The 27,586-nt window shown below is 42.0% G+C and overlaps 1 protein-coding gene across 2 annotated transcripts in view; it reads right to left on the bottom strand.

The window, feature by feature from the left end:
• LOC139445984 (atrial natriuretic peptide receptor 1-like) overlaps positions 1-27,586 on the bottom strand; it is a 498,295-nt gene that overhangs the window by 457,788 nt on the left and 12,921 nt on the right. The window contains exon 1 of one of the 2 annotated variants that reach the window (XM_071227241.1): positions 5,761-5,780. The exons of the other annotated variant lie outside the window; for it this stretch is intronic. The gene's annotated coding sequence lies outside the window, so the exon portion shown is untranslated. Of the gene's footprint in view, positions 1-5,760; positions 5,781-27,586 lie in introns of those variants that run through there. 2 annotated transcript variants of the gene reach the window in all.

Here is a 27,586-nt window from a genome sequence, read left to right as displayed (position 1 = left end):
GTGTACTTCTAGATCGCAGTGGTATTGATGTTTGGTTGTTACTGGTTAACACCGCACGAAATATTACAGCTTAATAGTTTGGGCCAGATAAACCAGTGGTTGATGTGATGAGCATCGATGGCGCGTAATCAACCAAGTCGCTGAGTCTGGGTTGCTAGGTATCTATTCTAATCCGAAATCTCCTCCGTTTCAGATTTTGTTCTTGTTCTAGCGATTTATCAGAGTGTGGGGCCATGGCATTGTAAGACAAACTAACATTGGATATATTTCGAGTATGTCTTTGTTGTGTTTACTCGAAATTGTTTGTTTGTTTTTCAACGCCGCACTCAGCAATATTCCAGCTGTGTGACGGCGGTCTTTGTGTAATGGAAACTGGGCAAGACAATCCAGTGATTTGCATAATGAGCATACGATGACATGCATCAACTTAGTCATCGAATCTGCCCACCCGATCCCGTCAAGTATGGGTGGCTAAAGACTGACCAATTCTAACCTGGATCATCACGGGTCTTACTCGGAATTAACACGACGATTAACATAGGACATGTGTACTCATTTGTTCAAAATTCCTCAAAGTATAATGTATGACACAGCCCCTCTTTAAGTTCTGCATTATAAAAGAAATAAGCAAAGTATCTGATGCGTTTTTTTTAAGACTTGTATATTTTGAATTTTTACCACCTGATATAGAAATGAGGCTAAAATATGTTAAACGGCTTTTTGAGAAGTTTCCAAGAAGCATTTTGCTAATATTTGAAAATGAGCAACTCTTTTAAAAAGTTAATTTTCTCCGAACCTGTAGACAGAACACATGCATGTATATGGAAAAAATATCATCTTGTTCATAGCTCAAGAAAATCGTACCTTTTCACTAATTAAGCAGGCGTCTTGTGTTTTTTGATCGTGTGATAAGTAGAAAACGAATACGTAAAAGAAAGGTAAAAAAATCTAGTTATCATTCGAAAAATATTGTCCATAACTTTAACATTTGACATTGCCAGATGGTCAAAAGAGGCCCTTATCGTACTTCGTCCATTCACTGTTTTGTAGTTGATGCCAGTATTGTGTACCGTTAAACCCTGACAGTTTCCATTGAAATCATTACGATTAAACTGGAACGTATTATTAACCATTATTTTACAGCGAAATCTTCATTGTCCTGAGGGGGGCACGGGTGGCCCAGTCGTCTAAGGCGCCGTTAGAAACCTATGAATGTGGGTTCGATCCCGGTTAACTCCGATTATGTTTCTAGGTTTGTCAGCACCATGCCCTTGCTCGTGTGTTTCACCGAAGTGGTAAACATTTGAGACCTGCACCTGGCCGGGCTTTCCTACCTCATTAAGCTGGCACGCTGTGATTTAACTGGAATACTGTTAAAAGCGGCGTTAAACCCAACTCACTCACTCACTTTATTGTCCTGACGGCAACATTTCCAGTGAATTCATCCGTATTAATAAGTCCATGGGTACGTATTGGTGTCCCATTTAGTCTTTACAGTGGAACCCTGATGATCCAGGCAGTAGAATTCCCACTGAAATCGTCCGAATAACAAATGTCTGGATAAATGAATAATGGTACAAAGCAATGTTTCGGTGCAAGAAGGGTTGTCACTCGTAATAGTACGGAAGCAGAGTTTTCCGGATTAGCAATTCTTGCATTAAAATGTAACCACCATTTGTTATGAATTCCATATACATGTGAGGGGAGATTAAATATGGGGTTTAACGTCACATTCAAGGTCATTGCACAAAAGAGCGACATCATGCAAGTATGTGTGGCTGCTTGTACTAGTCCGGACTAATGCCAGATTTATAGTGCTAGCCCACTGAGATACCTTGCTGCAGGGTAACTTGGATTATACTGACCCCGAGCCGAACTTCCACTCTCGGGGGCAGGCGCTCTATCCATTACACCACGAAGACGGCCGCATATACGTGTATGGTGAATAATCAAACTCTATGTGAGGATTTAGTACAAGAAACAATTCCTCATCGTAACATTCGACTGAGATAGGGATCGGGTGGTCAGGCTCTGTCTGTCACTTTGCTGACACAGAGTCATCGTAACCGTGATGGCCGACATCGGTGCTCACACTTTCAGTCACCGGATTGTCTGGTCAGAACGCCAGGTTACAGATGGAATAGCGGTAACTGCGGCATATAACAACAGTGATGTCAGATTACTGAATTATGTTTCCTGTGTTATAAATGATTTGGAGAAGTTTGCATACCCTCGAAACATGTTCATAAGAATTGTTCTCTTATAACGAAAGCCCTGTTACTTGAACCGAACATAATCGAGTTATCCATAGTTTGAGGCAAATAAAGTGCCGCGATTAGACTATATTATCCAAATGATTCTGTCGAGACCACAACGCCACGTCGCCTTGAACGACAGTTCGAGTTATCCGTAATACGAGTGAGTGAGTGAGAGAGTATGGTTTTACGCCGCTTTTAGCAATATTCCAGCAATATCACGGCGGGGAACACCAGAAATGGGCTTCACACATTGTACCCATGTCGGGAATCGAACCCGGGTCTTCGGACGAGCGAACGCTTTAACCTCTAGGCTATCTGACCGCCCCTCCGTACTACGAGACAAGTAGCGTCTCTATACTACATGTAGACCAAAGTATCTGTCGAGATCACAAATTCACGTCGCCTTTAACGACAGTTCGAGCTAATGAGACTCCCGATGCACCATGAGGCGTATTATGTCGATATTGTAACTAGACTATGCTGAGATGTATTTATTGCATGTAACACGGATAAGAAGACGTAACACGTGTATTTCAAGTAATATCGATCTGCATGTCAGCAAATGTTATTTATCGTTTCAATAACACTCAGAAGTATCGACAACACAGTGTTGTATTTCACAGACGTCTGGAACACCAAGGATACAGCACTGCATGTTTGTGGTGGGATAGAGATGTAAATTGTTAACACTCTACACGAAAAGTTTCTACATAATTTCAAAAATCCCCGTGCATCAGATGTTAGCGATCTTTTAAGCCGTACCGTTTTATTATGTTCAGTTCATTCTTACATTTTGTTAAGCGTTTTTGTGTGTATATTATTATTTTGTACAAATTAAAATAAATAAATGCAGAATACCCACCCACATATTTTCGGGGAATGTGAAGACTCCCCAACACTGCAGCCTTCTGCATTCCCCAGATTGTCAGACGGACTATTCTCCTGGCAGCAAACCCGGGTACTCTGTCAGTCAGTCAACAGATTGGGAGGTACCAATGCAAACCTCAGGCACCGAGAACAATTGGGTGTCGGACAACTTGTTACTTGCGATGCAAGCGTGACATTTCGAAAGCGAGGTCCGCATATTTGCCATGTTTTTCCTCAATCTTGTCAATCACATTAGTGTCAAAAGGGACAGAAAATTCAATAATATAAATGATTTCATTGGATTTATCAAAATGGACACGATCAGGTTTGTTGGTCTGGATACGTCTGGGGCTGTAAATGGGCCTATTGTGTATTTATCATTTTCCATGACGCCCTCTACATATTCCGGGTCGTACCAGGGGTGGACCTCTGTGTCAAAACCACAAGCATGGCGAAGACGGTAATAAAATGATCGAGCTACTCCATCATGTCGTTTTAGATACTGTGTTTGTGCACAGACAATGTGTTGGACAGTCTCATTAAATTCATAACATAATCTACATTTCATATTTACATTTTGATGCAAAACCACACATTGACGGTTTCGTGTGGGAAGTGACTGGTCCTGAGCAGCAAACAGAAAGCCTTCTGTTTCACTTTTCAGGGCAGACGACTTCATCCAAGAGAAGGACTCTGCAGGATTGCTGATCTTCTCAACACACTGCACACAAACTCGATACAGTGGTCGTTCAGATAGCCTTAACTTGATATGGCACTTCGCTTGGTTGACACTCATTTCTGTACCGTCCAGCTGTACAGAACCATCAACTAATTCAACACCGACATTGAGATCTTGACATGCTTCACAAGAGGATCGTCAGACTAATAAATGTGTGCAAAAGTGCACAAAACAATTCTATCACGAAGATCCCAAACGTTAATGATTGGTAAATATAAGCGATTAAGGGAAGAGCGAGGATGGTGGGATCTATTGTCTGACATGAGTCTTCGTGTGCGGGTGCCAATACCGTGAAGTTTCTACTGTTTCGTCCAATCACCAGTAGACACCAACACCAAAAGAATATGAAAGGACGGGTACAGTATACGTCTTTGTGGCTTTTACTTTATTGCGAGAGTTCAGCTCTGAACTCCAGATTTTCTTAAGTCTACATTTGTACTCTACCCGAAGTTTTTCCTTGATATGGGCATTCTGGAATCATCATCATCATCATCATCATCATCATCATCATCATCATCATCATCATTTTTTATCATTATTATTATTATTATTATTATTATTATTATTATTATTATCACAGGTGGTATTATCCTTTTTTGTAGTAGAAGTAGTAATAGTTGAGAGCATGTGAGCAATTCAGCAATACGCCAGGAATGTCACGACGTTTTACACCACACACTGGTTTTAGCAGTTGTAGTAGCGGCTGCAGCAGCAGCAGCAGGGGTAATTGTTGCAGCACGCCATACATGTTGATGAACTGGGGTACATTTTACAATGTGTCTTTAGCATGCTGTCCCCATCAACGACATAATCAACCCGAAACAAATATCACCGTCGCATGCTGCCTGTGATAATTGCAATGTCATTTGTGAAATGAACATACAAAAAGAGTGATCAAGACGGTGACATCTACATGTTATACATACTCTACACGTCCGTGTCCTTAACAGTGGAACGTTACAACGCAAAACGGACTCGTTCACTGTTATGCAGAAGCATTGATGAATGACAGAATTCCGAAGAATATTCTCCTGAGACGAAATCTAAATCGATGCATTTCCCTGTCATCTGTTGTCAATTCCATATCATATGACCCACAAGGCAAGAGGGCACGTTAATGTTTTCTTTGTCTGTAGACATAATTAACTCTCAGGGTTATTGTGGCCAATTGAAATCTGAAATCGATTTGATGTATGTGTTTCTATATACACCTGATAGGCTGTAAGGTGTTGCAATACATGTATATTTAATGAAATCGACACGGATATGCAACTCAGTAGGGTGTCAATAGGAACCAAATGCCTATGCCTTGGGCTCCGGTCATGCCTAGTTTGTGCAACTAATAAACACAGAAGGCTGTTAGTGTGGATACTTAATGTGATTGTAATTGATATGGATGTGACAGTTAACTATGGCATTATGAACAGTATGATGCTGTTTATGCATGGAAGTATATATCTCTTCACAAAGTCACAAATTAACGCATGGATCCAGAGAAAGTAAACTACACTAAACTCTTTCATTTTAATGGTGCTCGAAAACTTAACTTAACCTCACTTGAAATTCCCACTTGAAAATGCCAATTTCACGTAACTGGAACACGATTTTGAAAGACATGTACACCGCTGAAATTTACAAAGACATGTCTTCAAATAATTAATACAATAATATGATGCAAGATGCATGTATCTCTACCAATTGTTAAATTACAAGCAAAAGTGACTATACAGCATGATAATACGATAAACAGTCGCACGTGGCTGCGAAAACGGATATTTCAAGCTCATTTCAAAACCCCTGTCATCAGATAGTGCCACTTGTTGTTCATTTCGAAATGTGCATTTCAAATCATTTTGACAATCGAAATATAGATGTGGTATATTAATTAATTCTCACCTGTGACAAGGAAAAGATGCAGAACGGATTATCACTGTAACTGAAAACACTGCTTAATCCTCAGTTAATCTGCAGCTGATGACTTCCTTGTACATGTCAGTCCAAGCTTGGTCAGACCTCCCTTGCCGTATCCACGGCTGACACGAAACGAAACGAAGATAAGCTACCATAGTCTACCTCGAAGACATGAATGGATCTCCCCAGCTATTGCAGAACCAAAATCACTTAGCACTGTGGCAGACGCGGGACCTCAACTCGCTCCTATCATTGAAAGTGACTTAACATAGGAATGGCCTTTATACTCGCCGACACTGTATAGTGATTTGTTTGTCTGTCAATGGCAGGAGGGTAGGGCTTTATCAAAGGTATAGATTATGTTGAAAGTTATCGATCCCCTCTTGTTAAGAGATAGTGTCATCGTAAATATCGCTTCAAGTACGAGGTATAAATAAGTTATAAGGTAAGCTGGTTGAGTGAACATATTATCTGCTCTTTTTGAAATTTAAGACTGCTTTGTTTGTTTCTTGTTTGGGTCGCAATGTTCCAGCAATTCCAGGACTGTAAATAATCGATATTGGACCCGTATATCAGTGGTTGACATCATGAGCAACGTCCCATCTATAGGAAGTAATAACCGTCTTTATTCTGTTTACAGCCAATTTCGGATAAAGGGAAATGGGCTCTGTTCCACAAAGCGATCTACGCGTCTTGTATGTCTATGTTAAAGAATGGGAGTTACGTCAGCCGTGGTCCTGTAATAGGGCTCCGTTCCACAAAGCGCTCGTAGCGCTAAGAAGGTCCTAACTACGTAGTTGTGTAGATGCCAGTTTAAAGTGCTAGCCCAATGAGATACCATGCCGCAGTTTCACATGAATACCCCACTCAGACATAGTATACTGACTCCGTGCCGACCAGTCCTTGATTTAGCCCCTGAATGCTGAGCGCCAGACAGGGAAACAACAAGGACCATCTTTTAACGTCTATTCGTATGACGCAGCCGGGAACGAACCCCGTACTTTCCGCTCCCCGGGCGGACGCTCTACCACTGGACCAGACTGGACCAGACGTTCGTCATAACCAGGTTGGGTGTATTCATCCTTGCAGCGCCCATGTAACAGGGCGCTAGAAGCGTGCGTGAACAGGCTTGCGGCGTTAATATAATTAGGAGCCACCCGTGTAGGGTTCCAGGTATCTCGAGTCGATCGCTTGCGGTATATACAAGTTTGCTTTATGCAAGTGCATGCATACAAGAAGCACTTTGTGCAAGGTCAACTCATAGCAGTTGAGGTGTGGGTGCCCTGGAGCACCTATTCAAACCCTAGCCAGGCTAAGGGCTTAGGGCGATACCTATTGTCCTCTCTGGACCAAGCCTTATACAGTCATGGTCACCTAACACGAATTATATAAAATATGAGTGAGTGAGTTGGGTCCAACGCCGCTCTCAACAGTATTCCAGTTATGTCACGGCGTGTCAGCTTAATGTGGGAGGAAATCGCAAAGTGATGCAGGTCTTAGACGTTTACCACTTCGGTGAAACCCACGAGCACGGATATGGTGCTGACAAACCTAGAAACATAATCGGGGAGAACAGGGATTCGAGCCCACAGCGAATCGCGGCGCCTTAGCGAGGGCCACCCGTGCCCCCTCATAAATATGAAAAAAGTAATAAATAAGAACTGACATAATAATTGCACCGCTCGTTCAGGTTGGCAGACAGTAAATGTTGCTCATGATAATTAGCTTTTCGAATTAAAATATTCAGTCACGCAAACGTTGTGATGAATCGGTCGCTATGACACATGAGAAGACACGAATGCAAACAGAAAGATTTAAAATGGAATCCCATTTCGGGATAATGCAGTTAGTTAAATAGAAGATTAACGGGAATGGACGAAAACAACATCTACTTTATTATCGCGGATCATGCCAAGGCTGTTGTTCTGCTCTCGTTCTATTGAACTTACATCTCTCCGATTTAAATTGCCAGGTTCATAAATTGACAGCTCAAATCTTGATCCTCTATTAAAAAAAGGATTCGCTCATCAGGTCAAGGAAAAGGAATGTGTATTAAGCCTCCTCATCACACCATCAACGTGTTGATATTCATAACGCTAATGCCGTTGTTTATTTGACACGCCAGTGTGAGACAATAAAGCAGACAGAACAATCAATATTGTGACAATGGTGTACGTTCACGTTCGAAGGTACATGCAGGACTTAGACGACTCAGTAAAACGTTCAGTAGACGAATGAGAGAGTGAGTGAGTTAGTGAGTGGGTTTGTTTTAACGACGCTTTATACAGTATTTTCGGTTACATCACAGCGTGTCCGCAACAAAACCCTTTCTGAAAAGAAAGAAATCTCGGCTGAAAGCAGTGCCCATTGTACAACTCCTACTATATCATGAGCATGTGTTCATGGTGGTGAGTGAGAGTGGTTTTACGCCGCTTTTAGCCATATTCCAGCAATATTACGGCGGGGGACACCAGAAATGGGCTTCACACAATGTACCCATGTCGGGAATCGAACCCGGGTCTTCGGAGTGACTTGCGAACGCTTTAACCACTAGGCTACCCGGCCGCCCCTGTTTATGGACCAGAATCAGACAGTGACAGCTGGTGTTCACGAAAAGGTGAGCGCATACTGTCCCACCGGTGGTACATGTCACAAACACATGCATAGGCATGTCAATTGCTAGCCTGAAAAAAACACGGGAACATATTGTGCAAGACAAAATTGAATTGCATTGGACATCATTTTTGACACTTAAGCGTCAAATTTGGAAATGTCTTCCACATGTTTTCAATAAAACATTTTGTAAGCTTTACTTGTAACCTTGGATGAATTGAATGTTGTAACCTTGATCAAACAACTTTTGAGCAAGAGCCGTAACACGTTCTTTTTGAATTCTTGGTTGAAAGAGCATGCTCGATTGTATTTCAAAAGTTGTGAAATGTAAACACCATAGGCTGGAGCTGCAGTAATATTGCTCGACATGAAGGGAAAGTTGACTATTGGAAAGATGAAGTCATCCCTCTTGTCATACAGTCATGTGAAAAGTGTTTTGTCACCCTGAATGTTTATGCACAGATCTAAATATGAAACAGATGAGGCTATCTCACTGGTCTCCTTTATTTCCGGGGGCACGGGCGGCCCAGTCGTCTAAGGCGCCGCGATTCGCTTTGAAGAGTTGCGTCCCTTGGACACGACAGAAACCTATGATTGTGGGTTCAAATCCCGGTTCGCCCCGATTATGTTTCTAGGTTTGTCAGCACCATACCCGTGCTCGTGGGTTTCACCGAAGTGGTAAACGTCTGAGACCTGCATCACTTCGGGCTTTCCTCCTGCATTAAGCTGACACGCCGTGATATAACTGAAACACTGTTAAAAGCGGAGTTAAACCCAACTCACTCACTCACTCACTCCTTTATTTCCAGTTTAGGTGGGAACATCAGTTGTCACCAAGGTGTGAAGGGATCCAATTGTATCTTTCAGACGCAATGAATACGATGCACGCACCAGGTGATGCCTGTGATGGATTCTGAACGTCAATGGTACCAGTGTGACAGCAGAAAATTGGTCAGAAACCCAAGGGACTTGCACATAGGTCTAGATAATTGCTAGAGTAGATTGCAACTCTGTCACATTGCCAGAAATGTAACATCGCCAGTCACGTATGTGCTCTGACTTTGACATATGAAAATTAATATTAAGATTTGTGACATTTTTGCTCCTTGATTGCTTTTTAACGCAGCACTCAACAATATTCCAGCTATATGACGGAGCTCTGTAAATAATCGACACTGGGTCAGAGAACCCAGTGATCAGCATCATGAGCATCGATCTACGCAATTGGAAAACGATGACATGCATCAACCAAGTCAGCGACCCGGACCACCCGATCCCGTTACGGCACGCAAGGGGTGTGAAGATCAATTCTAACCCGGATCGTCACAGATCATATGATACTCCGACGTGATTATATATAACTGGTGTTCATCAATTTGTTTGTTGTTTTGCTCTGTTGTCGGTAATACCCCAGCTTCCTCACGGCAGCCTGTTTACAATCGAGCCTGGGCCAGGATCCCGTTTCACAAAGCGATCGTAGCGCTAAGATGATTGTAACTACCATACTTTAACATAGGCTTACGACAGTCGTAGATCGCTTTGTGGAACGGGACCCAGGTAACTCGTGGTGGTCATTATGAACAACGTTTCCCCGTTGTCGGGTTACAATCAACCAAGTCTCCGAACCTGACCACCGGATCCACAATATAGACGTCACGGATGATGAACAATAAAATCTAGATTGCTGGGAACCTATTGTATTATGGCTTCCTAACGTGTGAAAGCACAAGTTTGGTTTAATGCCGCTGTGAACAGTATATAATTAACTGTTATGAAGTACTGCTTGAAGCTGGAGCGGTCACATTAATCCTAGTCTTAGAAGAGATAAGGTATGGTGGTGATCGCACAAACCAATGATAATAATCGGGGCGAACCTGGGATTCGAAATCAGATGCACCCAGGATCCTGATATACCTACAGGGCGCAACTCTGCACAGCAAATCACGACGCTTTAGACGACTTGGCATGTATGTAACTGCGTATTGTGATAAAGCGTGTTCATAATGTCATTCTGATAATGTTTCCTATGTTAACGTCAGTACCATGGCGTGTAAACACCATAAACATGTGAGAAAAGAGCCTTACCCTCCACATGCTTTGAAAATTCAATCCGTTGATAAGTTTGTGAGATTATGAGTACACATATCAAGGCACTAACATATATGTGTAGACATTTGATAAATATCATGAACAAAGGAGTTCATGAATAAGTCAGTTGTTTCTGCTATTCTGTCGATCGAAGACAAACCAGGTTAGAATTGAAAAAAATATATAAATAGCAGAAAGAAATTCCGAAACATGCTTCAATACCAATCACCGTCAATGAAAATGCTACATCAGCAGATAGTGGTTAAGAATATTGCAAGCATCTATTGTGTAACCATGGCGCTAACCGTTTTCCCCAGCGTTCCTCCTTCCAGCGCTTGTCTCACATTATTACCAACTTTGACAGCATACAACCTACTGAATAGATTGCCTGGCCATGTCACCAAAGCTGAATCCAATAGAAGATGTTTGGGACTAGTTTTAGACCTAGATTTCAAACGTGGAGGACTCCTCTCCGTGCTGAGAACATGTTCCCGAGGAGTTCCTAGGCGCTTATACCTGACATGCGGTGATGATATAGGATCGTCTCGTCTCCTCTTGGGCTGTTGGGATTTGGATGGGTGAGGGGATTATTCAGACTTTCTGGTAATTGTTATTTTTTTAGGATTCATTATGAGATCGAAACGTACTGCAGCCACGCATTTCAACCGTCATGCTTTGTGTTTTGGCCAATTCGTATTGCATAGATAGATTTTTTGACTATTTGCTTTTGTTATATAGAGAAGAAATACCAACGTTTACGATTCCTCATGAACGTTGTATCACTATGGCAAATGTAACTATAAATATAACTACATTTAACTAATGAAATTGTGGATATTTTCTGAAGTACGAGTTACGAAAATAGAATGGTTTTCTTAAATTAATCTATACATTTCTTATGTCTTATTTCGTATTCCTCAGTGCCAAGAAGAATATGTTCTATTCAATGTTTCAAACATATGACACCTGAGCAAACAACGCACTACTGTTAAATACCGGTTCTCTGCTCCCACTAAGCAAGAATAGACACATATAGTAGATTCACTCGTAAGTGTGTCAGTGTATGTATATGCAGGTGTTAGTGTGACCTGGTGAGTGAGTGTAGTTTTACGCCGCATTATGCTATTCATTCCACAAACGAGATGGACTGTCACATTGTCACATAAGGAATCAAACCCAGGTCATCGGCGTGACCAGCCAGACCCTTAACCATTACGCTAAGCCATATATTGAGATATACCAATCTTTCATGTTCGATTTGGTTGGTTGGTTGGTTGGTTTGTTGATTAACGCCGCACTCAGCAATATTCCAGCTATATGACGGCGGTCTGTAGATAATTGAGTCTGGACCAGACAATCCAGTGATTAATATCATGAGCATCAATCCACGCAATTGGGATCAATGACATGCATCAACCAAGTCAGCGAGCCTGACCACCCGATCCCGTTAGTCGCCTTTTACGACAAGCATTGTCACCTTTTACGGCAAGCATGGGTTACTGAAGACCTACTCTACCCCGGATCTTCACAGGTCTGTTCGATTTGGCTTACTTGGCTTAACAGAAACCTATAATGGTGGGTTGCCCTGATTATGTTTCTTGGTTTGTCAGCACCATACCCGTACACATCTAAGACCCGAACTACTTTGGGCTACGGGGTTCGAACGTTTTTGTGTTACATTGTCAATGGCATGGTTAAGAGGCTCCTGGTGTCTGAAGGGAACAATTATAAATAATAACATAAAACAATGAAAGGAAAGGGAGAAACTTGCTCGTGGTGAAATTAGATTCGCCGAGGTCGAAGATGCATAAAAACACCAATATTTATGAATGTCACTGTTTAAGTGGCCAGATATTGAGTGTATTTCGTCAATTATTATTGAATAAAGTGAACCATTGCTGTTTGTAGTTGTACCTTTGTATTCATCTAATCAATTAAAAGAGCTGTCGGGTGAATGAAAACAGATTAATCTATGTTATTTTATTTCCGGATTGTGGCTTTGGTTTTGGTTGGTTCAGCCCATATACTTATAAAATATAAGTATCACTTTTGCATGTAGAATAATGAAGACGATGTCAGCAACAACTCAGCAATAATGTCCGAAAGCCTCTTTGTTTGCAGTAGAAAACATTAGAGGCTCAAGAGAATAAAGTTTGTAATTGCACCAGAAGTGTTCTCCCTTAGCACACCCCACTATCTTCAACTTAATAGTCAACATTCGCTGATGCTGCTCGGTTATTGCCAGTGCCATTTGGAATGTTTGGGTTAATTGAAGTTCTGCATCACATACCTTAAGGAGTTATTGTTTTGTTCTTGTGGAAGTACTTTCTTTGCGTCCAATTATGTCGTTGTTTCTTGTTTACGCTTCACTCATCTAATTTAGCTATTTCGCGGCGGCCTGTAAGCAATAGCGTCTTGACCAGACAAACCAATGATTGATATTATGAGCAACGTTCCACGCCGTCGGGGTAGGAATTCACGAATTTTCAACTTATTAAGCGAGTCTTATTTCCGATCCATAAAATCGCCTCTTACGACCAGCATAAGTTGCTGGTGACTTAGTCTAACCACGAATCCCCTGTGGGTAGCTACTTAGTCAAGAATGTTTTGGTTTTTTTCAAATAGGCCGTATGTCTGGCTTTGTACTGAATCAACAGTTATATATAGTCGATACACAACTGGTTCGGAGATGGAACATGGCGAAGAGTCATGAAATGAATTCATTTAAGAGAGTGTGTGAGCTGGACTTTTTCCCCAAATATTACAGCAATATCACTCGGAGAGGAATAAGCTTGACTTAATGTCCCCTTACTGGAAATCGAACCCGGACATCAGCGTGGCGAACCAACGTTTAAGCAGAAGGCTGCCGCATTACCTCTTATTTGGCGTAACATTAGGATAAAAGCATCAGTTATTTTATTTTATTATTATAAGAAAGACAACCCTGACTGCATAGCCTCTGACCTACCCATGTGACCAGAGAGCTGTCTTGCATACATGATACAAAAAATAATTAGAAATGACAACTGCATTGTAGAAGTTTGGACGTAAAAGTACCACTGCAACACGTAGCGTGCCCTATTAGCGTGTTGTCTATAATAGATTAACCAAAAACAGTTGTACATATCAAAGCAGACAAAAATGTCGATACTGATAAACATTCCAAGTGCAGCAATACATACTGACTGTGGCGTGACATGAAACAAACTTGACACGCCCACAAAATCTGTAGCCAATAAACGGAGAGTAGGATCAAAACAAAGTTCATAGGGCCTGTCAATCAAGGCAAGAGGCGAGAATAACTGCAATAGTCAGACTGTAACGAACCGGAACAAATATGTCCGTGAGAAGGTGGTTGTTTCAAATGACATGGTCAGTTACCGCTAACATTAGTTTCCTCAGAACTGGAAGACACCGTTGGAAAAATGTGGGTGAGAAATGAAACCCGATGACATGAAATTTGAGGAACCCAGGCGAACGTCTCTAAGCGTTTGCTGTGTCATTCCTTCTCGGCTTTCGTCTCAAAGGGTAGCTTGGACAATGAATATGCATGAATTTCGCTAAATGTCCCGTGCATGACGATACATGGGAGCAGAAAGGCAATTCCCTGGACTGTAATATTGGGATTCCCCGACATTCCGTAGAAATAAAAGTAGCCCGTTTCGGTGGGCGTGGCTTTTTTTTCATTCATTGGGACATGAATGTAATAACACTTGACCAATTCATCTAATCAGAATGCAGGAATTACAATGAACCCAACAAAAATTTAAATATTGTTGGGTTAAAAAAATTCAGCTCCAACAGCCTTTGTAACACGATCGTGGATAAGTTTTTATAGGTACTACGACTGTATTATATCGGCCCCTTTCATTGACGTTGAGATACACGACCTGCATAAGTAGATGTGATATTTTAAGTATTCCCTGTTTGACGTTTAAAAGCGGCATATACGACATTCAGCTACATGTATGTGCAAGTTTAGCTGCCACACTCCAAGTAGAAACTTGCTTGTAAAAGGTATAAAGCCGTCAAACACATTTGAATATTGCATTTTCTGAGACACTGTAGATCATATCCGAATTGTGTGCAATTCGTTTTCATTATTTCAATTCAGGAGTGAGTGAGTGAGTTGGGTTTAACGCCGCTTTTAACAGTATTCCAGTAATATCACGGCGTGTCGGCTTGATGTGGGAGGAAAGCCCGAAGTGATGCTTGTCCGAGACGTTGTCCTCTTCTCGAAGAAATCCACGAGTACGGGTATGGTGCTGACAAACCTAGAAACCTAGAAAAACCTAGAAACCAGGATTCGAACCCACAAGACAGAGTATTCAAGACTCTAAAGTGGAAGATAAAAACAAAACGATTGCCTTTGTAGATTATAATCTTACAAATTCGTCTTAATTATTTAATAAAAATTACAATATCCTTTCTAAAATTACAAGAAACCTCCTTTGAAAGATTCCGACTGTATTATAAGCTTGTGTTGGACCTGAAAATGTAGGATAAATTCGTCTGGAATTTTCAAGTTCAAATTTCAAGTTCGAATTTTCAGGTAAAAATGTTTCAAATATTCAAATAATCATGTGAAATGTTGAAGACGACAAGACATGAAATGTCAACTATGTACTATGATTACACTAGTCCCTATCGTGTCTGGTCTCAGCTCAACTTCTTGTTCAAGCAATATTCCAGCAGCTCCAGCTCCGTTTGATGTCGGGGGCGGTCGTATAGCCTGGTGGCTAAAGCGTTTGCTCGTCACGCAAAAGACCCGGGTTCGTATCCCGACATGGGTACAATGTGTGAAGCCCATTTCTGGTGTCCCCCGCAGTGATATTGCTGGAATATTGCTAAAAGTGGCGTAAAACCATACTCACACACACACACCGTTTGATGTCTGCGTGTCACAGCTCTGTTTTTTTCAGGCGAACAATTGACTTACCTCTGCATGTGTTTGTGATAGATGCAGGATATGAAAATGTCTACCTCCCCATCACTTTTGTTTTCAGTAAACAATAAGAGTTATACCTCCCTCCGTCTTATGCAGCCAACTGCCCATTCCAAGATAAAGGAGGCATGGCTTAGACTATCAACATACTTCAAGTACAGCTACGGTTTGCATGAAAGCTTCCGATCGCCTTCCCAAAGCCAACAACTTCGCGACGTGGACATCATTTCTACGGGCGATATAAAATCCAATAATTACTTATCCCTTCTTTATATGCTATAATGACATGGCTTATTGTGCAATAACGCAGACAACGCAAGTGATAACATTATAATTTTAATGATCCAAATGAAATAAACAACCGAATCAAACTTTTAAGAAGCATAAAAACACTAAAACAAACTGGCGCTCAATGGGTCTTAACGAAGCTTATTCTGTGTAATACAATAGCATGATGCAAAGAAAGCGGTGAAATATGACTCATTAGGAAGTGTATGAACGACTTATAACCATTAGATATAGTCCTTGAGTCTTTTTCAACTACCAATCCTCCCAGCGGAGCAATAATCTGAGAATAGATGTCTTTATTATTGCAATTTTCCGTATTTATTCTGTGTACTCTTCCTGTAAGGGCTCCCTTGCGTAGCATGTAGTGTTACTTTCGTTGTGTATTGCCAGCAATGTATTATTATCCGTGGTGTTTACCAACAGAACATGTACATGTACCTACACGCATTCAACACGATCTGCTGATTATTATTTTTTTATCACCACGGTGAAAGCCAGTTATGATAATAATAATAATAATAATAATAATAATCAAATTTATATTGCACATATTCCCACACCACACAGGGGCAAGCTCAAAGCGCTATTATTACCCCGGTCAGTGTGCACTTAAGAATCATTCTCAGCTCCCTGGGAAGAATACAACCCAAGCTGCCTGTTAGGCGCTAGAAGGTTAACAACCACCATCTCATCCTAACGGGTACCCATTCACTGCTGGGCGAACAGAGGCCCATATTCGAACAAAGTCTCTTGTCATGTGTTACATGTGCTTCAGTGTGGGGCAGGACCGAAGCTCTAGAAAATCTCAGGAGCCAAGCCGCCGAAACACGGTCACCCTTCCAAGGACTCTCCGAGACCGACGTTGCTTAACTTCACCGTATTTGTGACCTGTGCGCTGTGAACAGGACCACGTGCCAAATTAGACATGATCCCGGCTACTGTTATTTGCAAAGCCATTTCTCTGTACCTGTGAAACCGCCTCTGTGGTTAAGCGGATGGAGTGTCTGCTCGGAGAGTGGAAGGTTCGTGGTTGAAGCCCCTGGCCGCGACATACCAAAATACCTTTCGAGATGGTACTTGTTGTTACTCTACCTGGCGCTCGGCATTAAGAGTATACAATTAGGACTGGTCGGCTGGCTGTGTCTGAGTTACGAATCTACGTTTAACTGGGACATGGTATCTCAGTGGACTAGAACTATACAAGTACAAGGTACAAGTCCTGAGTATTTCAAGCAGCCACGCAGATCGTGCTTGCACGTCGCTATATCAGTGATTTACTGATTTAAACATATTTATTCACAAGGAGCGATCGGGATTGGGGGACAAGTTCTTCCAACTTAGAATGCCCTCTCTCTGGTATTTACAAAAAATTCACAATTTCAAATTCAATATATATGGATAAAACATAAAACACTATAGATGAGAGAGAGAGAGAGAGAGAGAGAGAGAGAGAGAGAGAGAGAGAGAGAGCGAGAGAGAGAGAGAGAAAGAGAGAGAGAGAGATTGTTGAATGAACAGTTCTTTACACAAATCTTTTAGTTGTACATATATAATGTTGTACTGCCTTAAATATAACTTCATTTTCTGTAACAACGTGATCTGCATTGCCGTATAACAGTAAGTGTACATCAACAGGTGTGTTATGAACACTATTTTAAGGCTGTTTAACATTATTTCACGCTGATGACTAAACAATGTACATTCCATGAGATAATGATATGCATTTTCACATGTATTCGAACATGTACAGTTCGGGTGATCTTTTATACCAATTCTATATGAATCATAATTCAATTGACTGCACATGTATCTCAGTTTTGTGTAAGATATAAATTATATTTGGGCTTATCAGTGATAAGCCCAATGTTTTACTTCACCTTAAGGGATATAACTTAAAGGTACATGTACGTGACATAATGGAATGAGTATCAAACCAGCGTGACCTTGGACTTTTTCATCTAGTTGTTCCTTTCCGCTTTTCCTTGTCCTTGATTCCTGGTGTCATTAATCCCAGTCTAAAATGACCGGATTGGGTTTTCATGTCGTTCTTACGGTGTTATTGACGGACGATAACAGCAACGTCAATTCTTGACATTATAAATAAACTCTGCTATTAGAGTTTTTATGCTCTGGCGGGAGGAATTGCGTTTTTGATGTTTTATAATTATTCAGCTTTAGAAATATTTCGTGCGTGCAACGCAGGGGTGATGAAGCATTGAACGTGATATGTTGTTTTTCGCCCTTGACAACACACGTGGTATCCTCACACTAAAGCTAAGGGATGAAAAGCATCTGTTTTTACATATTCGGATTTCCGTTTTCTCAGTCACTTCGTATGAACACACATCATAAATCTCATCTGCCAGGTTGTATGGTGTCGGAAATATGTTATTGGTCTTACACGAAGATTCAGGACGCCTAACCCGCCACACTCATTCTAGTTTCTTGTAGCTACAGAACACTCACGACAGTGCTATTGACCATGCTGCTGTCACTACGGCCTCGCTACAAGCGACTGCAGTCGTTGTCGAAAACGGGGCTATAATAGTGGACGAGTGTCTGAAATAGTGATTCGCTGCCTTGTGGTGAAAGAGTTGTTTCAAGCTGGGTTCGAGTCCCCAAATGAGTTGAATGTGTGAACCCCCTTTCCCCTCCCCTGGTGTGATATAGGGTAGGTCACTGCATATCCATTTACGGTTCCTTAGAGTGAATGAGTGAATACAGTTTTAAGCCTATTCTAGAGCAAATACTAAACATACTTGGGTGACCGTAAAAAGAAAAATGTATTTATTATCTACAAACAGACCGCGTCATTACAAAAATGGTCTAATGGTCAAAACGTCAAATGATGGTACTTTTTGTTACCCTGCCTAGCGCTCGGCATTAAGGGGCTAAAACTAGGACTGGTCGGCTCGGAGTCTGTGTCTGAGTGTGGTATTGATGCTGAACTGCGGCATGGTATCTCAGTGTGCTTGCACTATAAAATCGGCATTAGCCCGGACTAGTATACGCTCACACACACATACACACGTGTGCGCGCGCGCGTGCATGCACGTCGCTATATGAGTGCAATAATCTTGAACGCGACGTTAAACCCTATTTTTACCTCACCTCACCTATGTGTTTGTCTATAAAACACTTTCAACAATCTTTAAAATACACGGACAAAAAACATGAGTGGGCGTGTCACCTTGTAGAGTCGTTACCTGATGAAGTTACTGACAATTCAACAGATGATTCTGCCGTGGACTCTCATATCTTTGCTTAATAACTGATTGCTGATATTAAGGAAATGAAACTTGGCAGGTACCCAGGGATTTCTGGCATATCTGCAGAGTTTGTATACTAATACACCTGTATGTTGTTTAGACAGGTTATTACTTGTTATAATGATATTGAATATAGCGGTATATATCCACTGTGAATGGACGTAAGGTGTTATGTTGCCTATTTACAAGAAAGGGAAATCCAAATGACCAATTTAATTACTAAAATTACTAGCAATCCATGCTTGCAGTAAAAGGCGACAATGCTTGTCGTATGAGGCGACTAACAGGATCGGGGGGTCAGGCTTGCTGACTTGGTTGATGCATGTCAGTGTATCCCAATTGCCTGGATCGATGCTCATGATGTCAATGAAAAGTAAAATTATTGCTTTTAGAAAAGGAGGACAAGATTTCGCCTCAACAATGAAAACCTTGAAACTGTTTAAAATTATAATTATTTTGATGTCCACTTTTCATCATCTGGTCCCTGGTTTGCGCAGAAAAAGTCAACACTACAGACGTCGAAGGTTATTCAGATTTTAGTGTGTGTAAAGTTTTTAAATTCTCAGGCTTACCTATAAATGTGTGATTTGAAATTTTCAGTGCAAAAAAATGACACTGTCAATATTATGTTACTGAGCTGAAGTATGAACATTTCATCCATGATAAATGCCGTGAGTTTGTATCAATGTTAAAGAGGTTAACTCCACACTAGAGGGGACATATGGCTGTGTTCTCTGAAAGTATTTACGGTTTGTAAGAGTATCACGTATCACGTATCACGGAACGGTTATTGTTCAGCATGGAAATTCTGGATCACAAAGTTTATATTTGCCAATGCAGCAGAGCAGAAAGAGGACATACATGTCGGGCCTTAAAAGTCATATACATTTTCAATGGGACCTTTTTCACGATATACGTCTTTTCCATTGGACGGGAGGTCGGTCACGTGACCGCGAAATTGAGGTTCATAAGTATATGCACACACATTTATACGTTTTTCACGTTTTATTTTATTTTTTTTATTTGTAAATTCATGAAATGACGTAAACAATGACGGACTATATCCACATTCCTGGATAATCCTGGCAATGCCCAGGAACAAATAAACACAAGAGCGTTGTTTCTGATCATGTCGACACTTCAGTCTTAAACTCAGCGTTTTTGCATACCTTGAAAAAGTGACTCTATATCCGTGATCGATTGTCCTCACTACGACCCATCTAGTGATAGAAAGAAGAAATCCACATCCAACCATCGACTAGATCCGTACCTGGTCTGACACTACAGTCAACAGCATTCTACATCAGTCTATTTACTTCAGTGTCCATTCGACACTTTGTTACAATCATCCTTGAATGCTCGGCCAGGTGACAGTGATGACTAACGCCCAATCAACATGGGTTCATTCACTACGCGTTCATGGTGTCGGCCACGCCAGAAACCTATGATTGTGGGTTCGAATCCCGGTGCGCCCCGATTATGTTTCTAGGTTTGTCAGCCCCATACCCGTGCTCGTGGGTTTCACCGAAGTGGTAAACGTCCGAGACCTGCATCACTTCGGGCTTTCCTCCCACATTAAGCTGACACGACGTGATATGACTGGAATACAGTTAAAAGCGGCGTTAAACACAACTCACACACTCACACACTCACTCACTCACTCACTCACTCACGGTGTAGGCCATTTTGACGTCCTGTACGTAAATGTATTTTGACGCACTGTAGTATAATTGAAGCACTGATGTAGTTCTTAGCAGACCTTTTTCATCTTATGATGATATTATTTGAATCTTTTTTGTTGCAAGCAAACTACAAAAGATGTTACTGTCGAACAATTGGAGCATGCGTACACTTATATCTTCTCAGGTTTAGAGGAACTATTTTCTTCAGTGATGTAGCTGGTTGTTGTATGGTTGTCAGTGGAAACATGAAGTCACACGTACTGAACGAAATTGTGTATACACCCGTCGATAACAAATAAAGGGGGCACGGGTGGCCCAGTCGTCTAGGGCGCCGCGATTCGCTGTTCAGAGTTGCGTCCCTTGGGCACGCCATAAACCTATGAGTGTGGGTTCGAATCCCGGTTCGACCCGATTATGTTTCTAGGTTTGTCAACAAAGTCACCGAAGTGGTAAACGTCTAAGACCTGCATCGGCTTTCCTCCCACATTAAGCTGACACGCCCTGATATAACTGGAATAATGTTAAAAGCGGCGTTAAACCCAACTCACTCACTCACATACATAAATAGGGATATATAACGTTATAAGCTAGCTCCGACGTTCATACAGGACCTCACTCTATGACTGTTCATACTCCAGGGGCGTCACACATAGTGAAAGCCAATTCTTAATTGTTTGGGAGAAATATGGTCAGAATATGGTTTTGAGCTTTTGGATGCTTTTTATAGAACTGCTTAAACAACGCCACAAAGACACGCACTTGTAGACACGCAAATTTGATCAAACAAGATGTCCACTTTGTATTAAAAAAAACATATTTGAAACAAAATGACACTTTATTTGTGAATATCCATTTTATATGATCCTTACTTTGCCAAAAACATTTGTACGAACATCATACAAAAGAAAACATCTAGTCCTAACCCTGTTTTATTAAAACACAAAGCTAAATTTATCTAGTTCTCAAGAAAAGAGAGAAACGCGTTTACAGTAATATTCAATTATTACTTAAAAAAGCAACTTTAAAAATTGAAACCTGTACAAAAATGGGCCGGTGGCCTCTTTACGAAATAAACAGATTGATCGAACAGCAGAGAAAGGGCATATCACTGCATATTCATTTACGGCGCCTTAGAGTGAGTGAATGAATAATTATGGTTGTACGCCGCGTTAAGCAATATTCCAGCAACATCACAACGAAGGAGGCTGACAGCGTATATTTCGAATGTAGAAAAAACTATTACGAAGACATGTTGCATCTGATGATAGATCTACATTGCAAGAAAGTGAGTGAGTGATTTGGGTTTAACGCCGTATTAACAGTATTCCAGTGATATATGTCAGCTTGATGTGTGTGGAAAGCCCGAAGAGGTGCAGACGTTTACCGCTTTAGTGAAACCCACGAGCATGGATATGATGCCGACAAACCTAAAAACATAATCGGGGCGAACCGGGATTCGAACTCACAATCGGAGGCTTCTGGTGTGTCCAAGGGACGCAACTCTGCACAGCAAATAGCGGCGCCTAAGACGACTGGGCCTCTCGTGCCCCTTGCAAAAATGTGGCCTTTCTCATATATCAACGTCTATTTGAATTGCACTAATACGAAATCGAATTCAATAAATGATAAAGGACAGTACGTATTAGATTAATTTTCTTCGTATCTGTAAAGTACTCATGTAAACTGTTGTATACAAGTATGTACATTCACATGACATTTGGTTGACAGGTATTTCAACAATGATCCATCTATATTAGATGGTTGAAAGGTGAAATGTACGAAGGAATGACGATGATTGACGAACATCTAGATAAAAGTCGATAGTAATCACAAACCCTTCTTGTTCCAGTGATATCCAAGTGCACGTTCTAAAGCTTTACACACTTCTCTAAATTGGAACCGAAATCGGCAGAATGCAATTTTACTCCCGCCACGGCTCAATATAACTGTTATATGAATCCGTGCTCCAGCCAGAAGATACGGGCTGCTCACGTGTCTCGGGACATCATGGTGTGCACGGCGCCGAGCTAGCAGCATCGTCTTTCTCATCTACTGGGTGGCTATACACAATTCAACCCAAGATCCACCAAAAAACATATTCGGACTCAAATGAAAAGGAAGTTGAAATAGCCATCTCACGCCTCAGACTCGGTCACAAATAAAAATAAAATCATATCAATATACGAAAATAGAAATCATATCAATACAAAAACAGAAATTCTATGAATAATAAAATTGCAATTAAAATTGTGTACCCTTCTCACAAACATGAGTCCCAAAGAGGGACAGGTCAGTCGAAATTGCTAAGGCAGAAGGCGACCTCTTGAACACTTAAAACAACAACATCTCTTATTCGCCTTCACCAGCTCGTCATCGACCAGTCTCCACTTGCTGTGGTTCTGCAGTAAGAGATCACCCCCGGAAAAAACAAGGTAACAAGGTAACTAATTCCCTCCTCTCCAAGATCCTGTTAGCTGTGTCTGAGGGGAACATTAAGATACATTCAGCCTGCAGGTACAAGGCGTCGCCATCTTGTAGTGGGTGGTGATATGCACACGTACCCGAGCTCGTCGCGCCCCTAATGTAGCCAAGTGTCGGCTATTTAGTACTTGTTGAAGGTAGTGCACATTACACAATTACCTATCACAGCTTACGGAAAGGGTAAAGTGTTCATATCGTTTAAATATCTTCCAACCTTCATGCATTGCGTAAATGTGTTACGTCATGCAGACCGTAGGAGATCCGGGTACAATATTTAAGGCCTCGGTAAAGTTTCAAAAGGTTTTACGGTAGACGTGTGGATGGCGCTTCTACATTCGACGCATAAGTGAGTGAGTGAGTATGGTTTTACGCCACTTTTAGCAATATTCCAGCAACCTCACGGCGGGGGACACCATAAATGGGCTTCACACATTGTACCCATGTCGGGAATCGAACCCGGATCTTCGGCGTTGCGAGCGAACGCTTTAACCACCAGGCTACCCGACCGCCCCCGACGCATAATAGAGTGAGTGAATGAGTTGGGTTTAACGCCGCTTTTAACAGTATTCCAGTTATATCACGGCGCGTCAGCTTAATGTGGGAGGAAAGCCCGAAGTGATGCAGGTCTCAGACGTTTAGCACTTCTGACAAACCTAGAAACATAATCGGGGCGAACCGGGATTCGAACCCACAATCAAAGGTTTCTGGTGTGTCCAAGGGACGCAACTCTGCACAGCGAATCGCGGCGCCTTAGACGACTGGGCCACCCATGCCCCCCGACGCATCAGTGACAATAGTATGTCTGATGCAGACTCCTATTATGATTTGTGCCATATGTTCCCTTTCTTTATGTGAACACTTGACTTGTATTTGCATGTGTTTGTGACAGCTGATACTGGTGGGCAGGATACGCTCACCTTTTCATGAACACCTGGTATCATCACTATATGATTGTGATTCATAAACACATGTTCATGATACAGTCGGAATCGTACAATGGATTTCTTATGTTTGTTTGTTTTTTGTTTGTTGATTAACGCCTCACAGCTATATGACGGCGGTCTGTAGATAATCGAGTCTGGGCCAGGTAATCAGTGATTGACATCATCGACATCGATCCACGTATTTGGGATACGATGACATGCATCAACCGAGTCAACGAACCAGCTGACCACCCGATGCCGTCAGTCGCCTCTTTCGACAAGCATGGGTTGTTGAAGACCTATACTACCCCGGATCTTCACGGGTCGTCACGTCGGATTTGTTATAATGATGGAAATGGTTTTGTCGTTGTTATTTTAACACCTTTTTAACCATGTGATCTCAACTATGTGCTGCGAAGCGGAAGAAAACCTGGTTTTGCTGAAACACGTGCAGTTTAGTCGTTTTAGCAGTGCTGTTCAAAGCTGTGACTCGCTCATTAGATTGCCGCTGTGAGCAATATCCGCAATATCGCGGCGGAGGACACTAGAAATAGGCTTCATACATAGTACCCACGTGGGGAATCAAACCCGGGCCTTCGTATTGATGAGTGAACAAATTCATCATGATTTTAAATACGGTACATTCGACCGCACACCACATGTCCCCGTGTCATTGCATAATGTTGCAGCAATAATGGATGCGACTGTATCGGGACTGCTGGGTTTGAATTGGGGTGCTGCAGGAATGTGTGAACTGACAAACGTCCTTGATTAATCTATCACATATCCCCACCCACATAAAGCCCGCTCACCACCCACACGCAGTGTCGCCCAGCATTGTTATTTCCATGTTACTTCAGGGGCGTTCGGGTAGCCTAGTGGTTAAAGCGTTCACTCGTCACGCCGAAGACCCGGGTTCGATTCCCGACATGGGTACAATGTGTACAGCCCATTTCTGGTGTACCCTGCCGTGATGTTGCTGGAATATTGCTAAAAAATGGCGTAAAATCATACTCACTCACCCACTCCATGTTACTTCCGTGTCAAACTTTTGACAGTGTGACAATTGGTTTAAGATTTCCAAACAAATAGCATCTGTGTGACAATAATACTTTACTTTATACTTTATTTTACGTACCCCGTGGGGACCGTCTTCGTGGTCTAGTTGATAGAACGTCTGACCTGAGAGCCTCAAGGTCGTTGGTTCGATTCCTGGGCCGCGTCATAAGAAAGGAGGTAAAAAGTACAAGCAGCCACACACACACACGTGCATGCACGTTGCTTATATAGTGATGTAATCTTGACGTGAGCTTACTAGATTTCACCCCACCATTTTGAGTGATCTTGACGTCCAAAGACATTGTCTCAGACCCAACGTGTTAAATTCTTGATTAATAATGTTTGATACTGACCTACATTATTATTCATTATTATTCGTCATTATTCAGTCGTCACGCAGACAACAAGAGATAAAACGTCGCATTTTCAACTTCCAAAAGTACTTGCATCTTGAATGAACCATTTCATAGCCACATTGACTGTTTCTTGACATGTATTGCACGTACGTACATGGGCTGTTAGCGTTCAGACGTGTGTTTAAATAAGCTTGGTCTATCACTTTTTATTAATAGTCGTCAATTTTTCCAGTTTCATGAAAGCATCCAATCAGCGTGACACAGGCGTAAACAACATGATCTTCACAACTGTTAATCCCATTGTCAACGTACTCAGACCTAGTTGGCTTTTGTTCATGAGTAAATATCGTAAGAGGCAACTAACAGGATCGGGTGGTCAGGCTCGCTGACTTGGTTGATGCATGTCATCGTCTCCCAAATACGTGGATCGATGCTCATGCATGATGTCAGTCACTGGAATATCGTTGTCCAGACTCAATTATTTGCAGACTGCCGTCATATAGCTGGAGTATTGCAGAGTGTGGCGTTAAACAACAAACAAATACACATGAGTACATATCAAACCTCAGATACATTGTATTTTATTTTCCAGGGTCACATCAATCAACCGATTCGATTCGGTCGGTTTTTCTGGTTTTTCACAAGTGTTTATAGGCAGTTTTGTAAACTCTCAGCGACTGATCACATGGTGTACCACAATCCACGGTAATACACTCTTCAAAGAAAGAAACGCATATGTGTTTGGAGAATTCCAATTAGATTTTTTCCCCCAGCAATCGTCATAGAGACAATTCTCATATTTGATTCCTGTTAATCATGTCATGTTTGCTGTGCATTGCGCGCAAACACATCTCAAAATGTTTTTCGCAAACGTTTATCAGCAAAAATGCAAAGGATGTACGGAAATTGCTTTCAGAAAAGGTTTTCAGGACTATGCACGTGCAAAGTGTTGGAAACAAGAGTAGAGGCACTGACTATAAAAGACCGTACAAAATTCATCAGTTCATTACGAATTTTCTGACATGAACGGAGATAAAAAAAAATGCCAAGAATAACTGCAACTGTCCGAAATATCGCCACTGGACGTTTGGAAGCAGGGGAGTCCCAGTCTGCCGTTGCAAGACACTTCTCGACTATGGGATCGATATACCCGCACTAATTCGACTCAAGATCATCCCAGAAGTGGAAGACCAAGAGTGACCACCCCTGCTCAGGATCGGTACATCCGGTTGCATCCCCTTCGGAATCGATTTGCTACATCAACGGACACTGCAGGACAAGTGCCTGGTATGCAAAGAATTTCCGAACAAACCATCAGAAATCGTCTGAGGGAAGTGGGAATTCGAGCGAGACAACCAAAAGTTGGACCTGTATTGTGACGTCTACACTGTCAACGACGTGTCCGGTGGTGCAACAGAGTACAGGCATGGTATCTCAGGAACTGGCCTCGGGTTTGGTTCAGGGATGAGTCACGTTTTCTTCTTCAACGACGGGATGGAAGACAACGTGTATACCTACGTCGACATGAACGTTTTGCGCCGAACTGCGTTCGACAGGTGGACCGATTTGGTGGAGGGGGTGTCATGGTGTGGGGAGCCATATCCTACACGGGTAGATCACAGTTAGTAGTTGTCCAGGGCAATCTTACAGCAAACCGATACATACACCAAATTCTGCGTCTTCACCTCCTCCCAACATTGGACCGCCAGAGGGAGCTGTTCAAACATGACAACGCTCGGCCCCACACAGCACGTGCAACAGTTAATTTCCTTGTTAATGAGAACATCAATGTCCTTCCATGACCGTTCAAATCGCCTGATCTCAACCCGATTGAACATTTGTGGGACGAACTTGATCGACGCGTCCGTCAACGTCACCAGCGTCCCCACAAACCGGCACAACTCGCCAGCGTTACAGGAGGAATGGCGAAGAATTCCCCACGAAAAAATCCGACGACTTGTGCAATCTGTGCCAAGGAGGTGTCGAGCAGTGACGGCTGCAAGAGGTGGTGTGACCAGGTACTGACCATGACGCCCCCTTGTGGCTACACATGTGCAATGACTGAATTAATGCTGACAATGCTGGCAATGCTGACAATGCTTTTTTC

The sequence above is a fragment of the Haliotis cracherodii genome, unplaced genomic scaffold (genome assembly GCF_022045235.1).
Source record: "Haliotis cracherodii isolate W230 unplaced genomic scaffold, xgHalCrac1.p SCAF_6, whole genome shotgun sequence".
NCBI lineage: Eukaryota > Metazoa > Mollusca > Gastropoda > Lepetellida > Haliotidae > Haliotis > Haliotis cracherodii.
Note: the sequence above shows the minus strand (reverse complement) of the source record. Positions and strands in the feature narration are given on the sequence as shown.